The sequence below is a fragment of the Rhinolophus sinicus genome, chromosome 3 (assembly GCF_057876585.1).
Source record: "Rhinolophus sinicus isolate RSI-liver-muscle chromosome 3, RSI-T2T, whole genome shotgun sequence".
NCBI classification, from domain to species: Eukaryota; Metazoa; Chordata; class Mammalia; order Chiroptera; family Rhinolophidae; genus Rhinolophus; species Rhinolophus sinicus.
In genome coordinates, this window is record NC_142503.1 from 116,703,612 (window position 1) to 116,731,214 (window position 27,603).

At 35.4% G+C, this 27,603-nt stretch overlaps 1 protein-coding gene and 1 pseudogene across 2 annotated transcripts in view; one reads left to right on the top strand and one right to left on the bottom strand.

Annotated features, from left to right (window-relative positions):
* Nucleotides 1-27,603, top strand: part of SLC25A21 (solute carrier family 25 member 21) — a 449,521-nt gene that overhangs the window by 118,161 nt on the left and 303,757 nt on the right. The gene's annotated exons all lie outside the window — the stretch shown is intronic.
* On the bottom strand, nt 1,606-1,737 carry LOC148758556 (thymosin beta-4-like; annotated as a pseudogene).

The window sequence follows — 27,603 nt, forward strand, 5'->3', positions numbered from 1 at the left end:
GGCCAGAAGCTTATAGATAAAATAAAAAATAAAATGTGTTCCAATGTTTTGGGCATTTAAAAAAGAAGTAATCTCCCAGCCCAAGAGATGGTCTAATAAGCAATAGCGGAGGGTACACGTTGTAAAACTGTACAGATAGACTCATTGTATTTTAGGCAGAGAACGAAAGCAGTTAAAAATAGAACCATAGCTAATTTAGCAAGTGCCCTGACTGCCAAAAATGCATGTCTGAAATCAGGTGGGTGTTTCTTTATGAGTCACTTAGCCAAATGTAAAATTTATAGCCCAGTCTTGTACAGACTCTAGCAAAGACTCAGAGCATCAGTTTATTACAGGGCTACTATTAAGGATGCTTAAAATTCCCCAGCTTTACACTCCTCACCCCAGGGGTCTAGCCTTAGCTAGTTATGATTGGGCCCGGCCCAAATGCTCCTATTAGACAGGGATTTAAGTATTCAACAATACAGTTAGGTCTTTTTTTGTGGAGCTGAATGTTCTTCCTCCTGGGGAGCTCAACTCACCCCCCTGTGTCCAACAACAGCAACTTCCCTTCACTTCTTACCACTTTTCACCTGTGCCCTGGCTTAGCCAATAGAAGGAAATAATGCTTGAAGAAAACAAAATAAATAGCAGATGGTTGAGCGTACTCTGGGATGAATAAATTACAGTCACGAAGGGGAAAAGTAAGTTGGTGGATGTACACTGCTGTATTTGTTGCTGACATACAGGATGCTCAGCACGATGACCTCAACATGTACCAGGTCCACCACCATTAATCACTCCCCATAACTCAAGCCAGAAATTTAATGAGCCCAAGGGATCAGTGACCCCTTGGAGTGGGAGCTGAGAAAGTGAACTAGAGACAAAATACAAAATACTAACGTGGCTCCACATCAGATGGCAGTGGCTTCTCAGGTCCCAAGAAACTCAAGTGATTTTGGACGGACTTTATCCCATGTGGCCTCAGATGGAGTACAATCATCTGAAAAGCTACATCCTCTATGGTAAATTCATTTTTTCTAATAAATAAACATAATAAGTAATTGCCCCCCACCTCCCATATCACAGTGTCATCAGGAAACTTTTCTAAGTTGCGAAATAGAACACAATGCGGCAGCCTTTTAGAAAGCAAACTGCATATCAGATTCATCATCGAAGTAAGCCCTGGAATACCTGCAACACTGTTTCTTTGACAAATTTTGGGGTTTTTTTTTTTTTTGGTGTTGTTTTTTTAGGTTTTAAACGTTTTATTTGGATATTTGAAAACTGTGCATTCCAGTAATTAAAATCATTTAAACAAAAAGAATGACACTCTGACTAAATTGCATTTTACAACCCGCAGGAAACCTTGGGCCAGCTTGGTTTTTACTCTAGATTTCACTGTCATCCCACCCAGCTTCCGCCTTCACCAACATACAATCTCCCAGATAGCCAGAGAGGCAGGTGTGGCATTTGTTGGCAGTAGTAATTTGATGTGCAAAGGGGCGGCATAGTTATTTAAACTCGACCCAATTTTGTTGCATCTTACAAAGTTAAACAGCTAAAAGGAGTAAAATAAGGCAATGTTTGTGGAATGGACACAGCATATTGACCGTGGGTGCCTCATTACGATTTGTCTTTCTTCTCCTGTTGAGTTTATTTTGAAGGCGGTGGATGCTTCTCTTGCGTTTCTGTCATCTTCAATTTTGACTTACCGAGTTTCTCAATCTTAGCCATATGGGGTTTGTCAGATATGGTTGCCGGGGAAGCGGAGTGAGGTGCGTGCACTAGTGGAGTCAGAGCTGCTTGCCCAGTGGCTACTGCTGGCCAAATTTGGTTTTTAAATGTAATTTTTATTCATAGAAATTTTTTTTGTCTGAAAAATTTGGCACTCTCCCAATCTTCGTCCATTTTTCCATCCATGGTAACTTCACCATCAAGCTACAAGTCTTAACAGCTATATCCCTAAAGCAGACTTTGTTCTGCTTATTGCACAGCCATCCTTTCTCCTTGCTGCTTCGCTGAGTTTTTCTCATACCATCTTTTAAGTTTCCTCAGAAAACATAATAAGGTGAAGACATTGAGGTGGAGTAACCCACATGTCCATTGACAGATAAAATGGACCAAAAAAAAGTAGCATGTACATAAAATGGAATATTATTCAGCCCTGAAACAGAAGGAAATGCTGTCACATGCTATGGCATGGATGAACCTTAAGGTCATTATGCTAAGTGAAACAAACCAGTCACAAAAAGACAAATACCTTATGGTTCCACTTCCATGACATATTTAAAGTAGTCAAATTCATAGAAACAGAAAGTAGTGGTTGCGTGATTGAGGGGAGGGGAAATGGGGAGTTGCTATTTAATGCATATAGAATTCCAGTTTTGCAAGATGAAAAATTTCTGGATATTCATTGCACAACAATGTAAATATACTTAACACTAATGAACTGGTCACTTAAAAATGGTTCAGATGGCTAAGTTCATATTATATGTTTGTTTGTTTGTTTGTTTGTTTGTTTGTTTTTTAAGGAGGGCACAGCTCACAATGGCCCATGCGGGGATCAAACCGGCAACCTTGGTGTTATTAGCACCACGCTCTAACCAACTGAGCTAACCGGCCACCCCATATTATATGGTTTTTTTCACACAATTAAAAGATGAAGATATTGGTTGTATTTCCTTTAATTTTTAGTATTGATTAGAACAATCCACTGTTGTACATTGCAACTTGGTAACTGTTTAAGTTCTTCCCAAAGGCAGTACATGGATCAATTTTTAAAATAAACATTTTATTATGAAAATTTTCAAATATTCACTGACTAGAATAGTGTAAGGCACATATATCCATTACCAACTATAATTTTATAGAATCATAACTATAATTAAATTATAATTACAATTGTGATTTTACTAATCTTGTTTCATCTATTTCTTCACCCTTTTTTTTGAAATATTTTAAAACAATGCATGGATTAGCTTTTAATTATAGACTTAGCAATTACTTCAAAAACTCAGAACACATTGTTTAAAGATCTTGTCACATAAAAATACTATTTGTGATTTAGATGAGACATTTTCTGTAGAACTTTAATTTCTTCAAATATAAAATTCAGGTAGAGATACATGAAAAACTATGGGGAAGGTCTATGATGAAAGGAATAGGAATGTTGAATGGGAATGATCAAACCCTTATGACTGAATTTGGTACTGTTTAGGAAGTGCTAAAGGACTAAAATGTTTACTTTTAGAAATTGGAAATTCTATAAAGAGAATATATTTTTGTCTCTTCTGAATACAATATGAAGTAAAATCTTTTTTTAAAATGTGATTGTTTTAACTCTACTCCCTGGAGAAGATAAAAGAGCTAGTCTGGGCTCATCTACTGACCAACTGGGAGACCTTGGGTGAGTTGCTTCATCCTTTAGGGCCTTAATATCCTCATATATAAAATGATGACTTTGGAAAGGATAATTACTAAGGTCATTTCCAATTTATGAATCCTATGATTTGAGAGTAGGAGTGAATATTTTACGGCAAAAGATTTCAGTAGATTCAATTCATGGCTGAATTTATTCTAGAATAGGCTCTAGCTTTTGATATGGTTGCCACTATTCACAGGTTATGAAAGTTGAGACATCATCTCATATCTCAGCTTTCATCAACTGAAGAAGTACCTACGAAGCGAAGTAACCCGTATGTTAGTGTAGAATAGTTGTCAAAGCTTCTATGTAAAGTATTTTATACAGAATTTGATATGATAAAACATTACTTTATATTCTCTCATTTTATATTCTAAATTTTTAAACTTAAAATGAAAATAATATATAATGAAATAATGTGAATAAAGAGTTACTTGGTTACTTTGAACCAAGGACATTTTTAAAACAGGAATTTCTTCATTAGAGAATTTAGGAAGAAAAGGAAAATTGTGTGGGAAATATGCTTTAAAATGGTTGGCTGCAAGGGTGTACACTGTGTGATTATAAGAAATACTGTTCACACCTTTCAAGTGCAAATGTTCTTCAGTTGCATCTATGTGATCTCATCTTTGTATGAAGTGTCATGTGTTTCTTTAATAAGCATGTGCAGAAAGCTTTGCTGCTTGGAAGGTTCTGAGTTGTGGAAAGTGGAGAAGAAGGTAGAGGAGGAGCTTAAAGGATGCCAATCTTTAGAAACTCCATTTCCTTTCAACAGTGTCCTGCTCATCCTCAGGGTGAACAGACATGATCAAGGAAACAAAGGAAGTAGAAAAATATCGTTTGGCATGCATTATATGTCCTAACAAAAACTCCCTGGTTGAATAAATTCTTCAGAACAAAGTTGGCTATTATATGACCCAGCAATCCCTCTTCTGCATCTACCCCAAAAATCTGAAAACATTTATCCATAAAGATATATATACCTTTATGTTCATTGCAGCATTATTCACGGCAGCCAATACATGGAAACAACCAAAATGTCCTTTGATAGATGATTGGATAAAGATGTGGTACATATATACAATAGAGTGTTACTCAGCCATAAGAAAACATGAAATACTGCCATTTATGACAACATGGATGGATCTTGAGATTATCATGCTAAGCGAAATAAGTCAGACAGAAAAAGTCGAGACCCATATGACTACACTCATATGTGGGATATAAAACAGAAAGCAACAAACAAACAAACAAACAAAAACTCATAGACACAGACAATAGTTTAGTGGGTATGAGAGTGTTAAATGGGGAGGGGAGGTGGTAGGAGAGGGTAAAGGGGGTCAAATATATGGTGATGGAAGGAGAACTGACTCTGGGTGGTGAACATACAAAATAGTATCTGGATGATGTATTATAGAATTGTACATTTGAAACCTATATAATTTTACTAACCAATGTCACCCAATAAATTTAATAAAAACAAAACAAAGTTGGATTGGATTCCCAATCTCTAGGTACCAATGCTGAAATGTTGGGTAGTTGATTTCAACTACCTTGGGCCACCTGGTGCCACTTTAACCACTGAGATTTAGAGACCCTTGACCAAAACCACCCAGGACCTTCACCTATATTCAACTTGACCAACTGGGAATTTCTGTAGTTATAGGAACACTTATTAATAAATATGTGCGAAAGTTATGAGGCCTTCAGTCTGTCACATCAGTCACCATGAGTGTCCATTTATTCCCTTCTGCTATATGTCCTTTCTGAACCTGAGCACTAAGTCAGAAACAATCTTCTAAACCAACAAATTCATCATTGATGCCAATTTCTTAATTTCCACTAGATTTATCCCTGGAATTTTGTCAAGAAGAGAGAAAAATAGTAATATCTCAGGAGAAGAATTGAGAAAAAGTAGGAAAAAAAATAAATATGGAGCAAGATTTTCTTTAGTGTGGATTCTGAAAACATTTGTTCCCAAGATGAAACTCATGAAGATATGGAAACTAAAGGGTTATTCAAGGGGTGACACCTCAGGTGGAAGAATATCAGGAGTAACTGAGAGATAAAGAGAGATCAGGGGCTCAAATGAAGATAAATGATTTTTCAGGGTGGTGGGGAGATTTTCCTCTCAGTATAGGGATTCTATCTGGAAGCACTTCTCTAACACTGCTTATGGAAACCTCTACAGAGAACTGAATAGACTTTGACCTTATACTTTGACTTAGTAGTTAAAGATGCACTGTTTAATAAGACCAGATAAATTTTCTGGATACATTTGAGTTAATGACATTTGCCTATTCACTAAGATTTGTGCAGTAACAACAGCAGGCTTTGTGTTTCTTGAAAGAAAAACACTACTAGTATGCAAAGTGGTGGGACCATTTCTCTATGTTACTCTCCTCGGATTGCAGACAGCTAAGAATGTCTTCTTGTGCCCTATCATTTTTGAAGATCTCAGTTAACAGAATTTACATTAACTGTCTGAAAGGAAAAAATTAAACCTTTCTTTTAAATGTTGGTTTTCACTGAGTTCCTCTCTAATTCTTAGGTTAATTATATACTGTTGTTCTAATTCCACAACACAATTTCTGAATGGAAACCCCAAACCTGATATAGTCTCCTATTTAAGGAATATTGACTCCAAAGAAGGATCATAATGTGGAAACATTTTGGAGAGATAACACATGTAACTCTGCTGTTTCTGTTATTCTGATGTGCTGGCAAGCACTAATTAGAATAATTGGCAAGGATTAGCAAGAAATACTAGACTTAGGAAAGTTACAAAACCATCCCACTGGAAAGATAAATATGTCATGTTTTGCATCCTGTGATAATAATTATAACAACACCTGAGACTTTCTCCAGGGCTTTACACCACCTAAGTAATTTTATGATGAGATTTTCTCCCTCTCCTTTTTTTTTTGTTTTGGTTGGGAACCAAGTTAAACGTACCTTAGTGAACTGAAATGCTCAAAAGATGTCATTTTATTGAAGAAATGTTATCCTATAATTTAAATAACTATTAGCGTTAGAAAATACTTCAATATTATTATCTGTTCAGACATTTAAGTACCCATCCAGTGGTGTAATGGAAGTTCACTTCAAAATTCACGGTGATCAAGACTTTCAGTCATTGTTTTCTTCAAGAACTTACCAGCTTGTATCAGATAATATTTAACTACTGGAGCATCATTTAACAAACCCAACAAGTTGCCATTGATTTGTCCTTTGTTATCAGTGGCAAGCTGAAGCAGAAATAAAGGCTTAAATAAGAAAAGAATAGAACTAATAATGGTGTCATAGAAGAATCAAAAGCAAAATCCACAAACAAGAAATGGAATTTGAAGTGACTTTTTTTTTTTTTGGTAATTTTCTTTGGTGTACTTTATTATTATTTTTTATTAATTTCAGGTATACAAAACAATGTAATAGTTAGACATTTATCATTTATATCCCTGACACAGTGATAACCCCCCCTGCCCCATCTACTACCCCTCTGACATTGCACACAGCCATTACATTTCTGTCTCTATTCCTAATGCCGTACTCCACTTCTTGTGACTATATATATATACATATATATATAATTATAGTTGACATTCATTATTGTTCAGCTTCAGCTTCAGGTGTACAGTGCAATGATCAGGCATCTGATGCCTGAGACAAGTGTCCATTGGATACCCTACAAAATATTTACAACATTATTGATTTCATTCCCCAGGAATCTGAAGTGACTTGAGCAGTTTATTTTACTCTGATTGTCAGTGCTAAACACAGAACCTCTTCCTTAAGAATATTCCTTTGCTGTGATTCATTATAATTGTTTTTCTTCTCAACTACTATTAGTATGCCAAGGTCGAATTAAGTAAAAAGATTTACACTATTAAATAGACTTGTTTGGGGGCTCAAGAAGTAGTTATTCACTGGTTACTATTCATAGGAAAATTGCTATACAAAAAAACGATCTTTTCAGATATTTGGGAATTGGGATATAATATATCACTTCAGTGAAACTTGAAAAACTTAGTGTTTTAATGTTAAAATATTAAAATATTTTCTCAACAGAGACACTAAAGGTTATTACTGTAATGTAATTATGAATTGTGTAGTTATGTCTTGGAAGATTTAATCAATTGGTATTTGAAAAGTTTTGTAGGTAAAGTTTTTAGAAGATTACGTTTCTGGAATTTTTTATACAGTGGAATTTCTGATGCTACAGTAAATTAAAAAGTTGGATGATTTTCATGTGATATCCTATTTCACTAATACAGAACAACCTTGAACCACACTAGAGCAATAATTACTTAACCTAAATCAGAGACCAAGCCAGGCCAAACAGCTGTTTTCATTTTGGTAGGAGATCCATTTGATTTACTCTTTTAGTCAGCTTTCATTACTGTAGAAGACAAAACTTCACTTGAGTTTTTAACCCTGAATTCTCTGCCTTGTTTGCTGCCTGCTATAAAATTGCATGGTTGAGCTGCCACAGCCACTGAACATGCTCCGGAGCTACTGTAGTGTTGTGAGAGCCTCCACTTCACCTCCAGGGGGAAAAAAGGAGCTTTGGGAAAACAGATAAAATCTAGGTCCTTCCCACTGCCATTTCAAAAGACAAAATATAAAGAAACTGGTCATTATTATTCTAAGAAAAGTCTTCTGGAGTGAATACCTGGTTTGAGTAGCAAAAGCAGTCATCTAACAGTTGTCCCAGCTGTGTTGTAGCTCACTGGTCTTGGAAACCGTGGAAAGGAATGTCAGAGACACAGAGATAGGAAATTTGAATTCAAATATGAGTTACTGGTAGCTAGGTACAGATGTATTAGATATTAAGTCATTTCCCCCTTAATTTTATCTCTTGCATCCTATAGTATGTCCTCTTGTAAGCTGTGAAACCAGTTTTCCTAGAATCTCTAGAAATGAGGATACACCAGTATTTTGTGGTTTGTATCATGACTTTTGTAATTGCATAAACATGGAGTCCCCACTCTCCCCCCAGTGAAATTAAGGTGAAACAATATTGGGACCTTAGATTTCATGGAAAAGGTAGTTTATACCATTTCTTAAGATTGTTGTCCCTTGGGGAAAAAAAATCCTTGTAATTGTTGGTGCTGATGAAATCTGGTTTTCTCTTCCCTCAAAGCAATCTGTATCAACTCCTTAAATAAACAGAACCTGGCAAGACAGTAGGTTCTCTATGGCTACACGGATTGGCATAAATAGAATAAACCATACAAAGACATCTATTAGATGGTCATGATGAACTCTTAGACATATTTCTGCCATGTTATAGACCTGCATTTCTTACCCACATTTCTTCCAGGTTTTTATAGAGTTCCCTGAGAAAAAGAGTTTCATTGTCAAATAAGTTTTGTAAGCACTTTCTTAAATTATCACAATACTTGATAGTATATTGTAGCTCTGAGAAATCCAGCAGAAAAGGAACCTTTAAACCTAGTTTAATTTAGTGTTCACCAAAGTTATTTGAGTATGAAACACTTCTTCTTTTTCCACATGAAACCATAATATCCCACAAAATAGTTTTACTTTGGATACTAATTTGGGTTGGGTCATAGGCTATATTGATATTATCTAATTTAATTATTTCTTCATATGCAAAAATATGTGGAATTTAAAGTGGTGGGGAAAGGAGCTCCTTTTGGTGCCTATTTTTTAATAACAAAATACTTCAGAGGTCTTGCTGCTACTAGCTAAGAAAGACACTTGGGAGATTACCAGCTTGGCTGAGGCTCTTCATAAATACCTTTATTTAAGGGTAATCATTTTGAAAAACCCAGGGAACTACTACCTTTTTCTAGTCAACACATAACAGTTAGTGTTGGGGAAGAGTCATATTGAAAATAATTGAGAAATAATCATACCGTGTTTCCCCAAAAAGAAAACTTAGTTGGACAATGAGCTCTAATGCGTCTTTTGGAGCAAAAATTAATATAAGACCCAGTCTTATTTTACTATAATATAAGACCGGGTCTTATATAATATGATATAATAAATATAATATAATATAATACCAGGTCTATAAAATATAATATAATATAATATAATATAATTTAATACTACATATTATATATTATATAATAATATAATAATATAATACAATATAAGTAGTTGTATTAAGTTTTGCTCCAAAAGACTCATTAGAGCTGATTGTCCAGCTAGGTCTTATTTTTGGGTAAACAGGGTATGTAGAAGAACAAAGATTTCCTGTGGTGCAACAGAATCTTTCCCAAGAGCCATGGATTGCATCTTGGATGTTAGCAACCCACAAAGAGAGAGAGCTAGTTGAAGACTGCTTCTTTATTTAGGAAGTGTAGTCTTTAAGAAGATGGCTGGTATCCTCCAGGTGCTTTTCTAAAACATAGTGGATTATTTCTGGGTTAGCTCCTGACCCCCATGGTGAAGTTTAAATGACTGTATGCCTGGTGTAGGGGTTCTTTTCTTTGCTGCAGGTTCTGATATTGACCAACCACCTGGTTTTGTCCACATCAGTTTGAATTTATGCACTATCTCTTTATCTCACCTCTTCCCCCACCACTTCTTTCTTTCTTTCTCCTTTTTCTTTTCTTTCTTATTTCTTTTAAGAAGTTTGAGCAAGAGTTGCTAAAATTGCATCTGCAACAAGCAAATCAAGGGATTCCAGGGCCAAAAATCTCTGTTTGAAGTTTGCTCTTTTCACAGTCAATTTAATAAAATATAATTGACATTTGCTAACAAGTTTGTCCTACAAGAGTGAGAAGGAAGCCAGATGAGAAGAGGATTCTTTAATTTGAAGAAATATGAACTTTAGTCTTTTTTTCTGGTAGAGCTATAGGGTCTATGCGTGTGTTTGTTATTCTATTTAAACTTACACAAGTTGTTGTTCACTTGGTGTTGAAACAAGTATTTCAGCCTCGCAGATGGCTGAATCTGAACAAAAATTAATTTGCTGCTATGGTCATTGAATTAACTAACATCAGCTATATCTGATGACAAACATCAGGTCATTATCACCATCATCACTATCAACATCCACAAGCCAAACAATGATATTAAAGACAATAATGTATTTATACTGTATTGCTTTCCATAGTTTCAAAATTACTTTCACGTATATTATCTGATGTTCTCTCAAAACAGCCTCACAAATTAGGTAAGGGTGGAACTATTATTTCTACTGTAGATGTAAGCAAAGTGAGGTTTCAGGAAGGTCCAGTGACTTGCCCACTGTCACAAAGTTCATGGCTGCAGAAGCTAAAATTCAAACTAGGGTTTTTCTGATATCCAGGTTCTCTCTACTACTCTCTATTGTCTCAACTACTGTAGTCTTCTGACTGTCTTATAGTTTTCATTAACTATTTTGTCTGCCACTAATTAAAACAAATATAGTTATCCTACTTTTCAGCCTTGAGGGTGTTTTAAAAATCCTATAATTTGACAGTGTTAATTTTCAAATACAGTTAGGTATTCAGTGTAGTTTTTTCAGTTATTTGCAAACAAAATAACAGCTTGTAAATTGAAAGATTTGAGTTTATAAATGCAAAGTGTTTTCTAAAAATATGCTTCCTCATGAAACACAAATAAAAACTTTTCCCCTGATTTCTGAGTCTACATACATGTACATAAGAAAATTAATTACAGTTACAGGATGACAAAAGTTTAGAAGTCAAGTAATTAAATTTCTAATCTGTTGCTTAGTTGGGTGAGTAACTTTGCTTTTCTATTTAGATCCAGTACAAATGAGCTGGAAAAGGAAAGATGCCAACAAATTTATGCATTATAAATAACAAAGCTGTTCGTCTGTCTAAAAAGCCACATTTTCTTCCTCTAATAATCCTTAAAATCCAGTAAAGATTTATATTCATCCCAAAGGGTAAATGTATTGTGAGACTCACCTTGCTTTTTGTCGAGTGGATTATGCAGATTTTCTTTGAAGAAACCATGTGCGAAAAGTTGAATTAGTTATACAACTTGCTGACTTTGGTGTATAAAGAAGATACCAGTGACTCACTATATTAGTAGGGTGTGGTGTTTAAAATGTGGGTCCAGTCATGGGTTGCACAAAACTAGCTACATACTGACCTCAACTGACCTTGCTTAGAACCAATGGCACTCCCGTGTGACAGTTGACAGGGATTAGGATGCAGTTTTTGTCCTGTGCACAAGGGGTGTAGGGTACGTTCAGCATCAATATAAAACAGATGACTCAGTTATAACATAAAACACAAGGATTAGTAGGACTGCCCCACAGAGGTCAGATTTCCATTAGAAAAGCTAAGCATTGGAATGAAATGATGGATTAGTTCACTTAGGCAAAATCTTGCTTACTCACTTTGCCCAAATTAGCACATTTTTTTGTCCTCAGTGATCTGGATAATTACTTCATTTCACTGCTTCCTTCTGTTTGAGGAGGCCTGGCCATAGCCAGTAATTAACATGGCCTGAATGGAAACTTGTCAGTCCAATTCAATTCAGCAAATAAATGTATGGAGCACCTTGTATATGTTAATTGCTATGCTGTGTTTTGAAATTCACAGCGTAGTGAATTTGTGAATGAGTGGAAGTAGTCCCAGTCTCTCAGGAGCTCCCAGACAATGCCAACTGGGAGGCAGCAAGCTCCTACCACCCCTATAATGAGATGTGTTAAGCGCTACATTAGTGATGGTGGAGACGAACAGTATTCCGGGAGAGCACACAGAGGAGAATTGTTAATCAGAAGTCAAGGAAGTACTGTTTGAAGTAAATGCACACAGGAGTGGAGAGGGTTTGGAAGGGTGTCCTGGAGTTCAGCACTCATTATTTACATTTGAGAATGTAAATGCTAAACAGTAGAGAATGAAAGCTCTTCCATACAAAGGCAAAGATAGTGTTAGAAAAGAAAGTTGCTGATGAATCAATAGAGAAAAGGGAACCCACTGTTTTTAAATTTCTTTGCTGTGGCTAAGGTAAGTTCATACTTCTAACAGAGGAAGTAACCATGAACTCTTGACCAAAGGTGCAGGGAAATCGGATCTTTTTAAACACTGATTTTTTTTTTTTTTAAAGGTCCCTCTTGAACTTTAGAGATGGGGCACCAATTTAAAATAAACACACCATTCTTAAAGCAGCACATGGGTGCCCAATTGTGCCCTAAGGCTCTTTCTTCCATTTAAAAGCACAGTCTGAAGTTTTCTGGCAGCCCAGAAAATTCCCTACCTAATAATCCATGCTAAGGAAAAGGTTGATTTTGAGAATAAAGATTGACAGTGAGGTCCCCTCCAGAAAACCAACTGCAGCCATGATTGCTATAGAATGTCACTGAGGCTGTCACCAGAGAAGCAAACCGGTCCTGGAGGTGTGTTCAGCCTATTGGTAATCATAGTAATCAGAGGCAATGTTTGAGAGTGGGCCTGGTGCCCTGGAGAAGTGATACTGAAAAGGAAAAGGACCCTATAGGAAATTACCTTAAACTGATAATCATGCCTGCATCAAGGGTTCCATTAGGTTATCTTCTAAAACCTCTTCCAGTTTAATAATTATATGCTATTGTTTTTGTACTAAGAGGGACATGTTGACTAACAAAAGCATTTGCTTGGAGTAGTTTGTCTAGAAAGAGTGATTTGTCCCAGTGCATTCATTTTATCATTCCTTTACAGACAACGTTAGTTTTCAGAATATTTAGGCAAAGGTTGAGACCACAGAACTAAGTAAAGGGTAGTATCTCAGATTCCAGATTTTATCAAGTCATAATTAGAGTAATGTTTTGGGAGGATTAATTGGAAATGTGTGCATAGGCTGAAGATCTGAGAAAAACTCAAAGCAAAAAGTTTAGACAGACAATATATAGTAGTAGTAATCTAGGGTAGAGATGATGAGACCTGGTTAGAATGATGTTAAGAAAAAAGTGAAAAACAAAATAAGAGAAATACAAAAGGAAGGATGGACAAGATTGAAAAGCCACTGAAATGGCCAAGTGGAAAAGTTTAAAAGTGAAAATAATTTAAGAAGAAAAGGGGAGATAGATGGTTTCGGACCAGGCTGGCAGAGAAGGGCAGAAAGGCAGAGAGGGAGAGATCTATTTTCTGTATTGAAAATAACAATAGAAGAGTAGTCTGTTAAACTTGGGTCTCAAGTTATGGAGTATTATATGGCATTGACCTTCAGAAACAATTTGATTTGGAATATTGAACTGCCTTCCTTGTCTTTGTTCTTCTCATTATTGATCTACATCAATAAACACTTGGTTCAAATTGAACATAGTCTTACTTTTTTTATAAGGAACATTTAAAACCACATCACCTTGGATTTTTAATAATGGAAATATGTGACAGTCTATTTCCTAATGTAATCAGTATTGGTATAATATGTGTAAAATATTCTTATTACAAAATAAGTTTTTATATAATTAGCTATGTTTTACATCCTAGTTCTCATCATTCACCATTATTTTAATGAGATTTGTACCATACAAAAAACAATGGCAATCTCTCAAATTTCTTCTACCTTATCAATCGATGTCTAGATGATTTTTCTTTTTTTTTTTTTTTTTTTGAGTAATAAAGACATATGAAGCCCTGTCAGAAAATAAATTCCCTATGATCCATCTAATGCTCAGAGGTTTATTTTGGAAATAACCCTCCCACCTTTGTCATACAACATCATGCTATCTTGTTAAGATGCTCTGTTTCATTTAAAAATCTTATCTCCAAGGAGGCTTACTTTATACTTCTGAAATATTCTCTGCGCTTGTTAGAATCCCTTGGGAATGTTCTTCTGGGAGAGAAAATATCCTTTGGATATACTTTTTCAATCCCTATGATTTCTGGACTTCCTCTGTTTTGTATTAAGGCACAGTGGTTACTGGAGAAAGTTAACAAAAACACAAATTGTCTTATAAGCTCTTTTCCTGGAATTTAACTCTGGTACGAAATTCTCCTTCCTCCTCCCACTTCCGGCCCCACCAATTTGCAAGTTGTCCCAGCCTACCTCAAGCAGGGATTTAAAATCTGTTAGAGAGCTCAGCCTGTTGATTTACAGAGCTGAAGTCTGCACAGAGGAATCATCTGTAATGGGATTCTTTGCTCCCTGGAGAGATATTACCTAGCAGAGCTGTAAATTACTGATGAAATAGAGGAGTATAGAGGAGGGAGGAGGAGTATGCTTAGTAAATATAGGCTATACTATTGGTCAGAGCAGTTGTCTTTTAACTTTTTGTTTTTTACCATAAAATTAAGTGGTTGCCCTGAGAAAAAGAAGATTGGGTATTTAAGAAATTGAGTGAATGTATTTGTTGTCCCATTTACTTAGTATGATTTGTTTGGTTTACCAGTTGTCTCTTAGTAAATGCTTCTCCTCCCCACCCCCCAACTAGGGTTTATTTTTAAGGCATTAGTTTTCTTGAAGTCTAAGTGATGGTGTATTTGAGTCTGATTTGCAGCCAGGAGTCATCACAATCAGCCCTTTGCCGTCTCTGCATTATCCCTGAATCAAACTATAATATTGGCTTAATCAGAGTAATGTACAAGGTATAGTAATATAAAGTTCTAAGTGAAAATGTCTTAAATACATCGCCAGTGCAATGAGACTAGCCAACAGAGAAATAGATGACCTCAGGAAATGTCTGGCTTAACAAATGTATATCTTTAAATTGGAAATCTAATTATTTGCCTTAGATTTGCACTGCTGGGAACCTAATGCAAGACCATGTTAAATAAACTTATTATTTCCATTTTTCATTTAACCTGTGGGTTGTAGTATGACCAATCTGTTTTATATCCTCAATCAACAGATGATTGTATTTGGTAATAATTTATCAAGAATAAAAATCTGTTTTTGAAACTAATCACCTCATGTTAGGTCTGCCCTTTTTCAAAACCACCATCTGATATTCATTTTGTCTGCAAGACAAACATACTGATGAAAATGCGTATACCACAGGATACAGCCAGTGGAATGAAGCGTTTCCACTCTTTGTATATATTTAGAACATTTTCTGTTTTCCTAACAGATGGACCAAATTTTAGTATTAAAGAAAAAAATCAATTTTACATAGTACAAACAAATTGAACAAGTACATTGTGTATTTCTAATTACTTTGTAACAGAATGTCCACTGGAATTTGGGGTCAAATCAGGTCATATCTAAACTCTGTCATTTTTTTTAAAAAGTGACTTTTTCATATTTGCTATTTTTCCCCCAGATTACTGGATTAATCTCTAAATGGGAAACACTAAGCTTCGTGTATTTTCCAAGTTTTTTAATACATTTTTTAAACTTAATGACTTTTGTTCATGTACAAGTATCTTGAGATGTTTTTGTTTTTCTGTAAGTTCAGCAATCTTACTATGTAAAGTTTACCAAAGTGATACATGGTTTATAACCCTCAAAAATATTTTTATTATTTAGGACAAATAACTCTGCTCCTGTTCCTATAAACTACCTACAGTGACTGACTTTTACCTAGCACAGTTCTGACACTGATTCCTTTGGCAAATTAACTTCATTATTAAAAAAAAGTTAACTTTTAAAAATATATTTGAATTTATACTAAATATTCACATGCATTTTCTTACATATTTAACTTTAATTAAAAACTATACTTATTTCATTTCTCATGTTTTAGACTGTTATTGCATATGTTTATTTTATTAATGAGGAGAGTTGGGGCTATAAATTTTTTTTAGAAAATAGTTTCTAGTCTTTTCTCCTCTTACTCCATCAAAATCATAAGTCTAGTATTTCACTCTCCTTCTTTTAAGCTTCTGTAGCTCCCCAGTGTTTATAGCACAAGGAAAGTCTCCTTAGTCCTTTATCATCTGGTGGCACCTATCTTTTCAGCCTCGGTGCCTCTCTCCAGCCTTCACGACCCCCTTTTTCACTTCCCTCCTTAGGCTCTAAATATGCAGTCTTCTGGAATTTGATATCCTCTGACATGCTTTTGTCTAGCTTCACCAGTTGTCCCCTTGACCTGGAATTATCTTCCTCATTTTTTTTTTTTCCTAGCACATTCCCTTAATGTTATATTCTAAGGGCTCTCCCTGACTCTGCAGGCATGACTCATCGCTCCCACTACCAGTGCCTCCATTATGTGCTGCATAGAATTTCAAGAACATTGGAAAGATAGATGACAAACAAGTGAAAAAACATCTTCAACTTGTGTCAAGTGATATAAAGAGAATGAATATGGTGCAATGAGAAAGAAAAGTAGGAGTAGGCTACTTACTGGTCAAGGAAGGACTGTCTGGAAAAGTTACATTTAAGCTGAGACTGAAAATATAAGAAGGAGCCAGCGATATAAAAGAATGGAAGGAAAATGTTTCAGACAGAAAGGCACATGCAGATCTCCAAGATGAAGAAGAGATTGTGTATTTGAGCAACTAAGAAGAGCCCAGTTGGCTCAAGTATAATAATCAACGGGACAATGGTATGACATAACATTAGAGAGAAAGATGGAGGCAAGGTCAGTCGGTCTACACCATCGGAAGCTCTTAAGCAAAGCAACGTTGTGAATATATCACCTCTCTTGAGGCTGTGTGGAGAGTAGTTTGGGGGAAAGCAAGAATCTCAGGGAAGCCAGTAAAGAGGCTATTGCACAGGTCTGGGCAAGAGAACCTTGAAACAGCTAATCCTGGGATAAACCCACTGCTATCTTCAGAATAGTTACCAATAATTGTATCTCTTGAACAGTTCTTTTGAAAGTGAGGAAATATTTGACAGTATTGTTACTGCTGTTACAATAATAATGACATTGGCTGGAGAAATAGTCAGTATTGAGATAATTCTTGGTGGCATAGCCCAAGAAAGGGAGAGTAGATTTTCTCTAAGTGCAAAGTGTTGCCATGGACGGTTTCAGGCATGGAGGGACATGATTCAAATTGTGTTGTAAAAAGGGGTATAAAAATGGATTAGAAAATTGTAAGAGTATAAGACAACAAATAAGATAGGAGGCTATTGTAAAAATCAAGTAAAATATGATGGAGACTTAGATGGGGTAATGGCAACGGAGATAGTAAGTAGCAGGCAGATTTGAAATGTGTTTGGAATTGGATTAGAGGTGGGGAATATGAAAGAGGAAGATGTTCCTGGTTTCTTGGATGAGCAAGTGAGTGGACAGAGGTTTCATTTAGTAAGATGGGGACAGTGTTGGGGGAAAGATCAGTAGTTTAGCTTTGGAGACATTAAATTTGAGACATGTGTGCCTAAATAGAGAATTTTTTTACAAAGACAACTCAATATATGAATCTGTAAATATGTGTGCATGTATTTGTAACTTAAAGAAAGATCATACTGTAAATATTATTCTGCTGTTTGATCTTTTTCATTAAAAACAAATTGTGGGAATTTTTTCATATCTGTAATAGAGATTTATTTCATTATTTTTTAAAGTTGCATGATAGTATAGCGATACCATGATTCAATCAACAATTTCCATATTATGGATATCGTTATAATGGATATCATTACATAGTTTTACAAGTGTTTATGTAGGATAGATTTCAAAAAGTGGAGTCACTGTATCAAAAGGTATGCACATTTTAAATTTATATAGAAACTGCCACCCTTGAAAGGAGCTACACCATTATCCATGTATTAGAGTGCCAATTTCCCTAACATTGGAGTCTATCAATTTATATTGTGTTTTAGAATCTGAAAGGAGAAAATGTTATCTCAGTGTTATTTTACCTTACCTTCTCCTGATCCATGATGTTGACCGTCTTTTTCATACGTTTGTTCCCCATTCCATTTTTTGGTTTTATGTGAAAAAGATCTGAAATGATTCTAGAAATGAAAAAGCAATATAAATTTCAGATATTTAAGAGAATGAAAATGAGAAATTTAAAAATGAAGGAAGAAAAGGAAGGGAATAGGGAAGAATAAAGTACAGAAATGGAGGCCTGATGGCCATTGATTTTTCTGTTTATTATTGGATGACATGAGAATTTTGGAGAGTGGTTGGTAGGTGGAGGGTTAAATATTGTACGAAAATCACCAGTTATGCTTTTGCTTATAAAAGTTGTACATTAACAAATTATTAGAGATGGTTTTTAGAAGGCATTTTAGAAATCAATGTTTTAACGTCTGCTTTTTTACCTGTATCTTGAGAGACTTTTGAAAACCAACCTGCAAATGCTCAAGAGACTGATGGTTAGAGAGAAAGTTACCAAGGAGCCTGATGAAGTATTTTTTCCCTCTGAGCAGCCCACTGTACTTCAGAGAGCAGCTCTTCTTTGCAAGCTGCTAAAACAGTCATAGCAAACGCAGTTAAGAGGTGGCCCATGCCATGTGTATCCTGTTCTATTAATAAAGGAAATGTCAAGTAGGACACTGGGGATTAGACACAACTAATTTTCTAAAATGCCATTGAGTTGATCTTTATCTGCAAAGCCAACACAGACATCTGAATGGTTAAAATGAGCTCCTTGCCTCTCAGATTTCAGTGGGATAAAGCCTGGTATTTTATTTCACACCCGTAGAAGAGCAGCTCAGAATGGTAAGAAGTCTTTTAAAATCTTATTTGTTGAAGCCATTATTTTCAAATACTACTTCAATTACTAGATTCTTGGAGTATATATTTTTAAATTAAAAAGCAATTTAACTTTTGTTTAACTAGACTCTGAGCTCCACATTCCACCACTATCCCCCCAAGAAGTCTGATTCTGTGCTCTCAGAGTTCCTAGTTCATGGTGGTTGGATCAAGTTGGCGTGTCCCCAAAGCACACTGGCCTTCTTTGCAGGCTATTTATGATCAAATCAGTTTTGTCATTCCGACAGTGGGAATGACAAGTTAAACACAGCCCAACACTGTGGATTCTTTGTGGTGACCCTTATAACTTTAAGAGCAGTTGTTTTATACAGAATGTCTTAAGTGGTTGGTCTATTATGAAAATTGAGTCCTTTAAGCCAAATAACTATTAAAATTGAGAAATTTGCCTACCACACACATGCAGACACTGTTCTAAAAACGTTATGTGTATTAAATGATGGAATCATGAAATAATAAGAATAAGGATTTGACTAAAATTTATCAAAACTCCAGAAAATATTTAACTGTCTGTTGATGCCTGGAAACTGAGGTTAACCTCTGTGTTAACTGAGTTATTTACTATTTTCTGCATATACAGTTTATGCTATTTGTGGGCATGTTATTCAGAGGTGTGATTTAGCTTCTAATTTCCTCATCATCTCATTTTCAGGGTGGTAGAGGCAGAAGTTGCATTGTCCAATTTTTTCTTATAGTGCGTTAATTGCAAATGTGATGAAATATGTGAATTACATGTAAAAAATACACATTTGACACATTAAGTTAACATAAAAATGAAATTGATAGCATTGGCTTTTAAAATCTATTCCTAAATATTGCAGCTATATTCTCATTATATAGACTATACCTCATGCTAACTTCGGTGATCATATACAATAATAGACCTTTGGATTTAATATCCTTTATTTCATTCTTCATGCGTGGTCCCAGAGTCCCGATCGTACTAATTTGTCATTTTGCTGAAGCATGGATTTGAAATGCTTGTACAGGATGGGAGCAAATCACTTTAGTTCAGAGAGTAAGCCCAGCTGATTACTCTGCAAGAATTTGTAAGGGCAACTTGGTTGTTCCAATCTGATAATCACTGTATTGTAACTTTTGTGAAGAGTAAAAAACTTACTTTATTTGTGAAAAGTTGTCCAGAGGAAAAAGCTAAGAGCTAACCAGTGCATATCATGCGAAGTGAGAATGCAAAAGCCTATGAATAGTGATGTTTATTTTACCATGATTTACGTATAGTATGACGTGAGCCTATTATATGCTCCACAAAGAAACAAATGGTTTGTAAATCTGTGCTGGGAATACTCAAGCCAACATAAAGCTTGCTCATCAAGGAAGAAATTTTTAGCAAAATTGAAAAGACCGTTGACTTTTGGTATTAGAACAAGTTCATCATTCTGAGGAATAAATGGGTTCCTATCTATTAAGTGCTTGCAGTATTTAGCACCTACACATCATACAAGTATTAGCTGCTGTGATTATGGTGATAATGACGGTGATGTGATTCGATTCGGATAGAAGTGTGATTTGAGAGAAAACCGACTTCCACAGCATTTCCATAACAGCTATCAAGGGTCTGCTGTTTTGTCTCCCGGTTAAAAACAAGCACATAAAAGTAGAACGTTTGGTGTGGTTTTATTGGTTTATTCCCATCACTGCTTATTCCTGTAGAAGTTCTCATGAATTTCAAAAGATATAAATATCTCTGTTACTTTTTAAATTACCTCCATTAAAGTCACTGGAGAACAGTGTGTGAAATTATGAATAATTTAATATGGACACGTAACTCATTAATTTAGAATTTAGGCACATTCAAAAAGAGCACTTAAACATTTAAAAATATTTTAGAGTTTGAATATCTTTCTTTAAGTTCTTTCTGGGAAACCTCCCCCCTCTCTCGTGTGCCTGGCAGATTCCTTTTCTGATCCTTAAGCCTGAGTGCAAGTCCTGCTTCTTGTCCAGGCCTCCCAGGCTCCCTCAGACTCATGTACTCCCCCATTGCTCCCCCAACTCCCACCCCTCTGCCAGTGCACCGCCAGCCTGCCTGGTTGTGGCAGTTACTCCCTGTATTTTAATAATTTGTATTTCTCTTTTACTGCTAGACTGCAAGCCTGCTGAGGGAGAAAGTAGGTCCTCAGTAAATATACGAATGAACTTCAAATCATTTCACATGGGGCAATTGGAGATTAAGCGAGACCTAATATTTCAAGCAATGGTCATATCAGAAGGAATATAAGTTTCTTTCCCCAGCCCCTCCAAAAAAGATTTAAGTTATGTGTTGCTAGCACACAATTGCAGTGGAGGAAAGTTGTTTTTGTAAAATGTTTATTGAGCATCTCCTGCGTTTCGGGTACTATGCTATTAGGTTTCACATCTTACTAAATCTTCACAACAATCCCATCACGTGTGCACTTGTATTTTCCCAATTTTCAGATAAGGAAATGAAGGCTAAGAGAGGCAGTGTGTCCAAAATCAAAGACAATAAATGACAGAGTAAGATGTGAACCAGATGTTCTAACTCTAAATTGAGTTTTCTCCCCACCATTCTATTCAAACCAAATTTTTAATTCTTATTCCACCTACACTAGACAATTCTTTGAGCTCTAGAGACACTTTTCATACTATGTCAAAATTTCTTCAGTTGTTGAAGCCTACAAATGTATGGTATATTTCCTGAGCCCTGTCTCTTGCCATGACCTATAACGTGCATTTATAGTTGTTTTTGCCTGTCCAATCCTGTCTTGTAAACATTAACATCTGAACTAGTTGGACCACTGAGAGAAAAATGTCAAGACATCAATCTATCTGTGACATTCATTGAGCAGTCTACGGTTAGGCTGTTGCTTTTACCGGGGGAAAAAGATGATTAGAGGGCAAAAAATGAGTCAGGATTTTCATTGTATTTAGACATCACACTAATTCAGAGATGTCACCAAATGATGGTAAGTTAACAATTAGGGACAAATGGAAGCCTCCTTCTTTTCTCTCTTCTTTTCTCCAGATCTTTCTGAATTAAGATTTTCATACAAAACCAATGTAAATGTATTAATCTTTAGTATCCCTTAGTTCCAAGGAAAAGTATGGAGCATGTGATCGAGGTGAATGAATATATGCATATTGGCTCTGAGCAGCTGATGGAGTGAGATTAAGAGAGAAAAAGAGAGAAACAAGCACAGGTGTGGGAGGGGAGGAAAGAACTAAAAGAAGGCTTCTGTTTGCCCTGCTGTGCTCACGCCTACACCTGGGCCTTGGAGTCCCCCTGCATATTTCATCTCCATGCCCTTCCTTCTGTAAAGAATTATTCTCCTGGACTTCGATTGTCTTCCATTTCAATTTGCTCTTTGCTGGATTTCTTTGGTCCCACAGAACAGATGTTGTATTAGCAGCAATAAAATATTTGCAACTTGTTGATATAAAATTATTTTCTGTTGTAAACAATCTTTTATGCAACTTCACCATAAAATAATTCAGGCATGAAACTTTGAGGAAAGAACTTTAAAGAAGGAATTTAAAGATTCTCATTTAATCAAAGCATCTCTCCCTTCTTCCCCAGCATCATCTCTTAGTTGATGATGTGCTATCTCTTTGTAGGGCCATCTCTGCATTACTCCAGGTGGTTAAAATTATAGGGTGCTACTCTAGCAGGTGGATTGGATGGTTGTGGTGAGTCGTCATAAGATGTAGTTTAAAATTCAATGGTAGAGGAAGTGCCTTTACACTGATGTGGTTTCAGTTGCTGCAGGAGACTACGTGGGCTTTGGGGCATCACATCCTCCATTGCCATGGCTGGAACCGCCCCCACGCCCACCCCACCCCACACACATACACACCTCCTCTGTCAGGTTCTATAAGGTCAGAGGAGCATGAAATCCTAACCGGTAAATTTTTCACACAAATCTGGATAAAATATAGTTGAGGCAAATATCTAGAATTCTGTTGAATATATCAGCAGAATAAACTCCTGTGTCAGAGGAGAAAATATATGCAGTTATATTTGGAGCAATGAGAAGCCTGGCAAATGAGTTTGATAGTCTCTTCCAACAATCAGCTTTAGGCAGCCTGAAAATCTGTACAGTCCTTTTTCCCCCAATGGTTTGCTTGAGGGTAGTGAATGAGAAATAATGTTGGGAATTTGCGTAGCAATCATATGGACACGTTCTTTAAAGCAATCATAAGTAAATGTGGAATCTTTGAGATGGTAGAGGTTTTGAATGGAATTTGGTATATTTTAAAATGTGCCTGTCCAACTTTTGTTGAAAAGGTGAATGAGTATATAAATGAATTAACTATTGATAGACTTCCCTGAAAGTGTGCCCGTAAAATGAAGATAGATGAACAACCGTTTTTTCTTTCTTTCTTTTTTTCTTATCAAGAATAATAGATTTCTTGGGCAAGTTATGCTGAGCAGCCTGAAAGTTCTTAATGCTAAAATAAGTTCCAGGCCACCAGAGGTAACTTGTAGCCAAGGCTTTGACTTGAATAGTTATTGAAAGTGCTGCGTGTAGTCTGGCCAAGCTATGTAATGGCCAGTTCTTGGAATAACAACGTGTCATTTTCTAAAAGAGTCCTCACAACAGATAATTCATACTGTCAATTTGGCAACTAACCTCATTATTTTTCAGTGGGTTTCTTTGTCTCTATTATCCACCTTTTCTTAATTAAACTTTATTAGGGTGACAAAGGATAGTAAAATTACACAGATTTCAAGGGTACAATTCTGTAATACATCATCTATATATCACATTGTGTGCTTACCACCCAGAGTCAGTTCTCTTTCCATCACCAGATATTCGACCCTCTTCTATCCATCCCTCCCCCCTTACCTTCTGGTAACCACTGAATTATTGTCTGTGTCTATGAGTTTTTATTTCTTTGTTCATCTGTCTTGTTCCTTTGTTGCTTTCAGTTTTATTTTCCACATATGAGTGAAGTCCTGTGGTTCTCGACTTTTTCTGTCTGACTTATTTTGCTTATCTTAATAATCTCAAGATCCATCCATGTTGTTGCAAATGGCACTATTTCATTTTTTCTTATGGCAGAGTAGTATTCCATTGTGTATACATATACACCACATCTTCTTTATCTAATCATCTATTAACGGACACTTTGTTTCCATATCTTGGCCACCATAACTAAAGCTGCAATGAACATTGGAGCACATATATCTTTACGGGTAAATGTTTTCAGATTTTTGGAAATGATACCCAGGAGAGGGACTCCTGCGTCATATGGTAATTCTATTCTTAATTTTTTGAGGAACCTACACACTGCCTTCCATAGTGGCTGCACCAGTCTGCATTCCCACCAAAAATGTACGAGGGTTCCTTTTTCTCCACAGCTTCTCCAACACTTGTTATTATTTGTCTTGTTGATGATAGCCATTCTGACTGGTGTGAGGTGACATCTCATTGTGGTTTTTATTTGCATTTCTCTGATGATTAGTGATGTTGAGCATCTTTTCATATGTCTGTTGGCCATCTGTATGTCCTCTTTGGAGACATGTCTATTCAGGTCCTCTGCCCATTTTTTAATTGAATTGTTTGTTTATTTGTTGTTGAGTTGTATGAGTTCCTTAGGTATTTTGGATATGAGCAGCTTATCGGAGGCATTGTTTGCAAAAATCTCCCATGCGGTTGATTGCCTCTTTATTTTGTCGATGGTTTCTTTTGCTGTGTAGAAGCTTTTATTTTGATACAGTACCATTTATTTATTTTAGCTTTTACTTCCCTTGCCTTTGGGGTCAAATTCATAAAATGCTCTTTGAACCCAAGGTCCATAAGTTTAGTACCTATGTTTTCTTCTATGTAGTTTATTGTTTCAGGTCTTATGTTTAGTGCTTTGATCCATTTTGAGTTAATTTTGGTACACGATCACAGATAGCAGTCTAGTTTCATTCTTTCTTTTTTTTTTTTTTTTTTTTGTCTTTTTTTTTTTTTTTTTTATTAATTAGTTTCAGGTGCACAAGACAAAGCAAAACTTAGACATTTATCATTTATATCCCTCACACTGTGTGAACCCCCCTCCCCCTAGTTTCATTCTTTCATACATGGCTTTCCAATTCTCCCAGCACCATTTATTGAAGAGGCTGTCTTTTTTCCACTGTATGTTTTTGGCTTCTTTGTAGAAAATTATCTGTCCATATTTATGTGGGTTTATTTCTGGGTTTTCAATTCTATTCCATTGGTCTGTGTGTCTGTTTTTCTGCCAATACCATGCTCTTTTGATTATTGTTGCTCTGTAGTTCAGGCTGAAGTCAGGGAGTGGATACCTCTAGCGTTATTTTGTTTTTCTTAGGGTTGCTTTGGCTATTCAGGGTCTTTTATGGTTCCATACAAATCTGATGATTTTTTGGTTCTATTTCTTTAAAAAATGCCATTGGGATTTTGATGGGGATTGCATTAAATCTGTATATTGCTTTGGGTAATATGGCCATTTTAATTATGTTGATTCTTGCAATCCATGAACGCGGAATATCTTACCATTTCTTTGTGTCTTCTTCAATTTCTTTTAAAAATGTCTTGTAGTTTTCAGTGTACACGTCCTTCGTTAAGTTTATTCCTAGGTATTTTACTCTCTTTGTTACAACTGCCAAAGGAATTGTGTGTTTTTTTATTTCTTTTTCTGAGATTTCACTACTGCTATTCAACATAGTATTGGAAGTCCTAGCCAGAGCAATCAGGCAAGAGAAAGAAATAAAAGACATCCAAATTGAGAATAAAGAAGTTAAATTGTCACTTTTTGCAGATTACATGATGCTTTATATAGAAAACCCTAACTACTCCATCAAAAAGCTATTAGAAACAATAAACGAATATAATAAAGTTGCTGGCTACAAAATCAACATACAAAAATCCATTGCATTCCTATACTATCCATTATCTGTCTTTATAATCTTTAAATCACTCTCTGGTTTCTTCACACTGGTAAGTGTGAATGACTTGGCTTTAGCTGCCACTGTAGAAAATAAATATGTTAAAAGAAATTGATTAGTTCCAGGCTTTTGCTGTGTCTTTGTTTTAGGAGATTGTAATGATTCCACTTTTAGTAGGGGAATAGTAAACTCAGTGAGAATTACTGGAAGAAATTAAAAAGTACTTAACTTAGAGTTCCTCTTCATGAGTAATACTATATATTTATATAAATACTATATAAAATATATTTACTATATTTCTGTGATTCTGAATCTCTATCACTTGTCAGATCTGACATCAATTTAGTAGAGCGCTTTTTTTTTAAAAGGGGAACTACCTTAAAACATATATATTCTTTGTAAAATAATCCAAATTTAGAAACATTAAAATGTGGGAGGAAATAAGAATTAAGGAAATAATTTTGTCTGAGGTTTGTCTGACATTCTGGAGCAGTGTTTTAGGAAATTAAATATTGATAAACTGGGACAGTATGGAATTTCTCAAGCTCTCTTCTTTTTCCCCAGCCACAATAACCAATTATTGAATGGCTGTGCTAGAGGTTTCCTTGTTATCAATCTTGGTTTTGCACAATTTGGGTAAATTTTTTACAGGGACCTTATTTTAGCAAGTCATTTTATAAGTACATAAATATATATGCTGTTTACACATATATAATATTTTAAGATTGGGTATAATTTGAGATGTGGAGAGAAATACAGGGCTATTAGCCTTCAAAATAAAATGCTGAAACTAATACATAAAATTGTTATTGAACATTTAAAAATACTATAAAAAGTTTAGAAAGGGAAGCCCGTGACCATGCTTTATCATTAATGAGACAATGGGAAAACCCACACTTTACAAATGTGGGATTATGTTTATTATCCAGATAGTTAAACATACATATGTTTGTTTAAACAATATGCATTGTATTTCATGTAATGTTTTATTTTTAATCTCTTTGGAATAGTTGATGGACTGAAGCCAAGAACACAATAAATTTACCACTACCTAGCAAATTCTTTTTTAGAAAATTGCATTGTTGTTTACTCAACAAGTAGATAATGGGTTTTATTTTTTAAGAAGAGCAAAAAGGAAAAACCTGTTGTAGAGATACAATGGCTGTATATTTTGTTTTATATAGGCAAGATACATGCTATCTATGTTTTATGCTATAATTCTTTTCATTTTGTGTGTAATGTGCTTTAATTCCACATGCACTGATTTTGTATGTATAGCTTTGAAAAATATTAACTTTGAATCACATCTTATATATGTATATATGCATGTATATATCTGCATGAAAGTTATACAGTATATTTATTCGTAAGGGAATGTAAATTGCAGCACATACATAAAACAAATCTAATCCATAAGTGCAGTATTTAAAAACTAAAATGTATGATAACTAGGTAAGTGAGCAAAATTCTTAACAGATGCTGTATTATGTTTCATAGTTTGTAACAAACCTGCTTTTTTTTAACTTTTGTGTATCATTTTATACTATCCAATCATGGCTATTTAATAAAGTATAATGGATGAATATTGACATAATTCTTAAAGTATAAATAAGAGAAACCAAACAAGACACTGCATTGGCTACAGATGGGAACTAAGAATCAAAAATGAAGTTAATTTTGAAGCTCTCCCTGAGCTTCCTGTGGAAGTCAGTCAAAATGAGATTGAACCAGAAGACTTGCTTCTCTGATCTTTGTTGTCTCCAGAATTTTTTGTTATGATTGTGTGTGTGTATGCACATGCGCACACAGAGG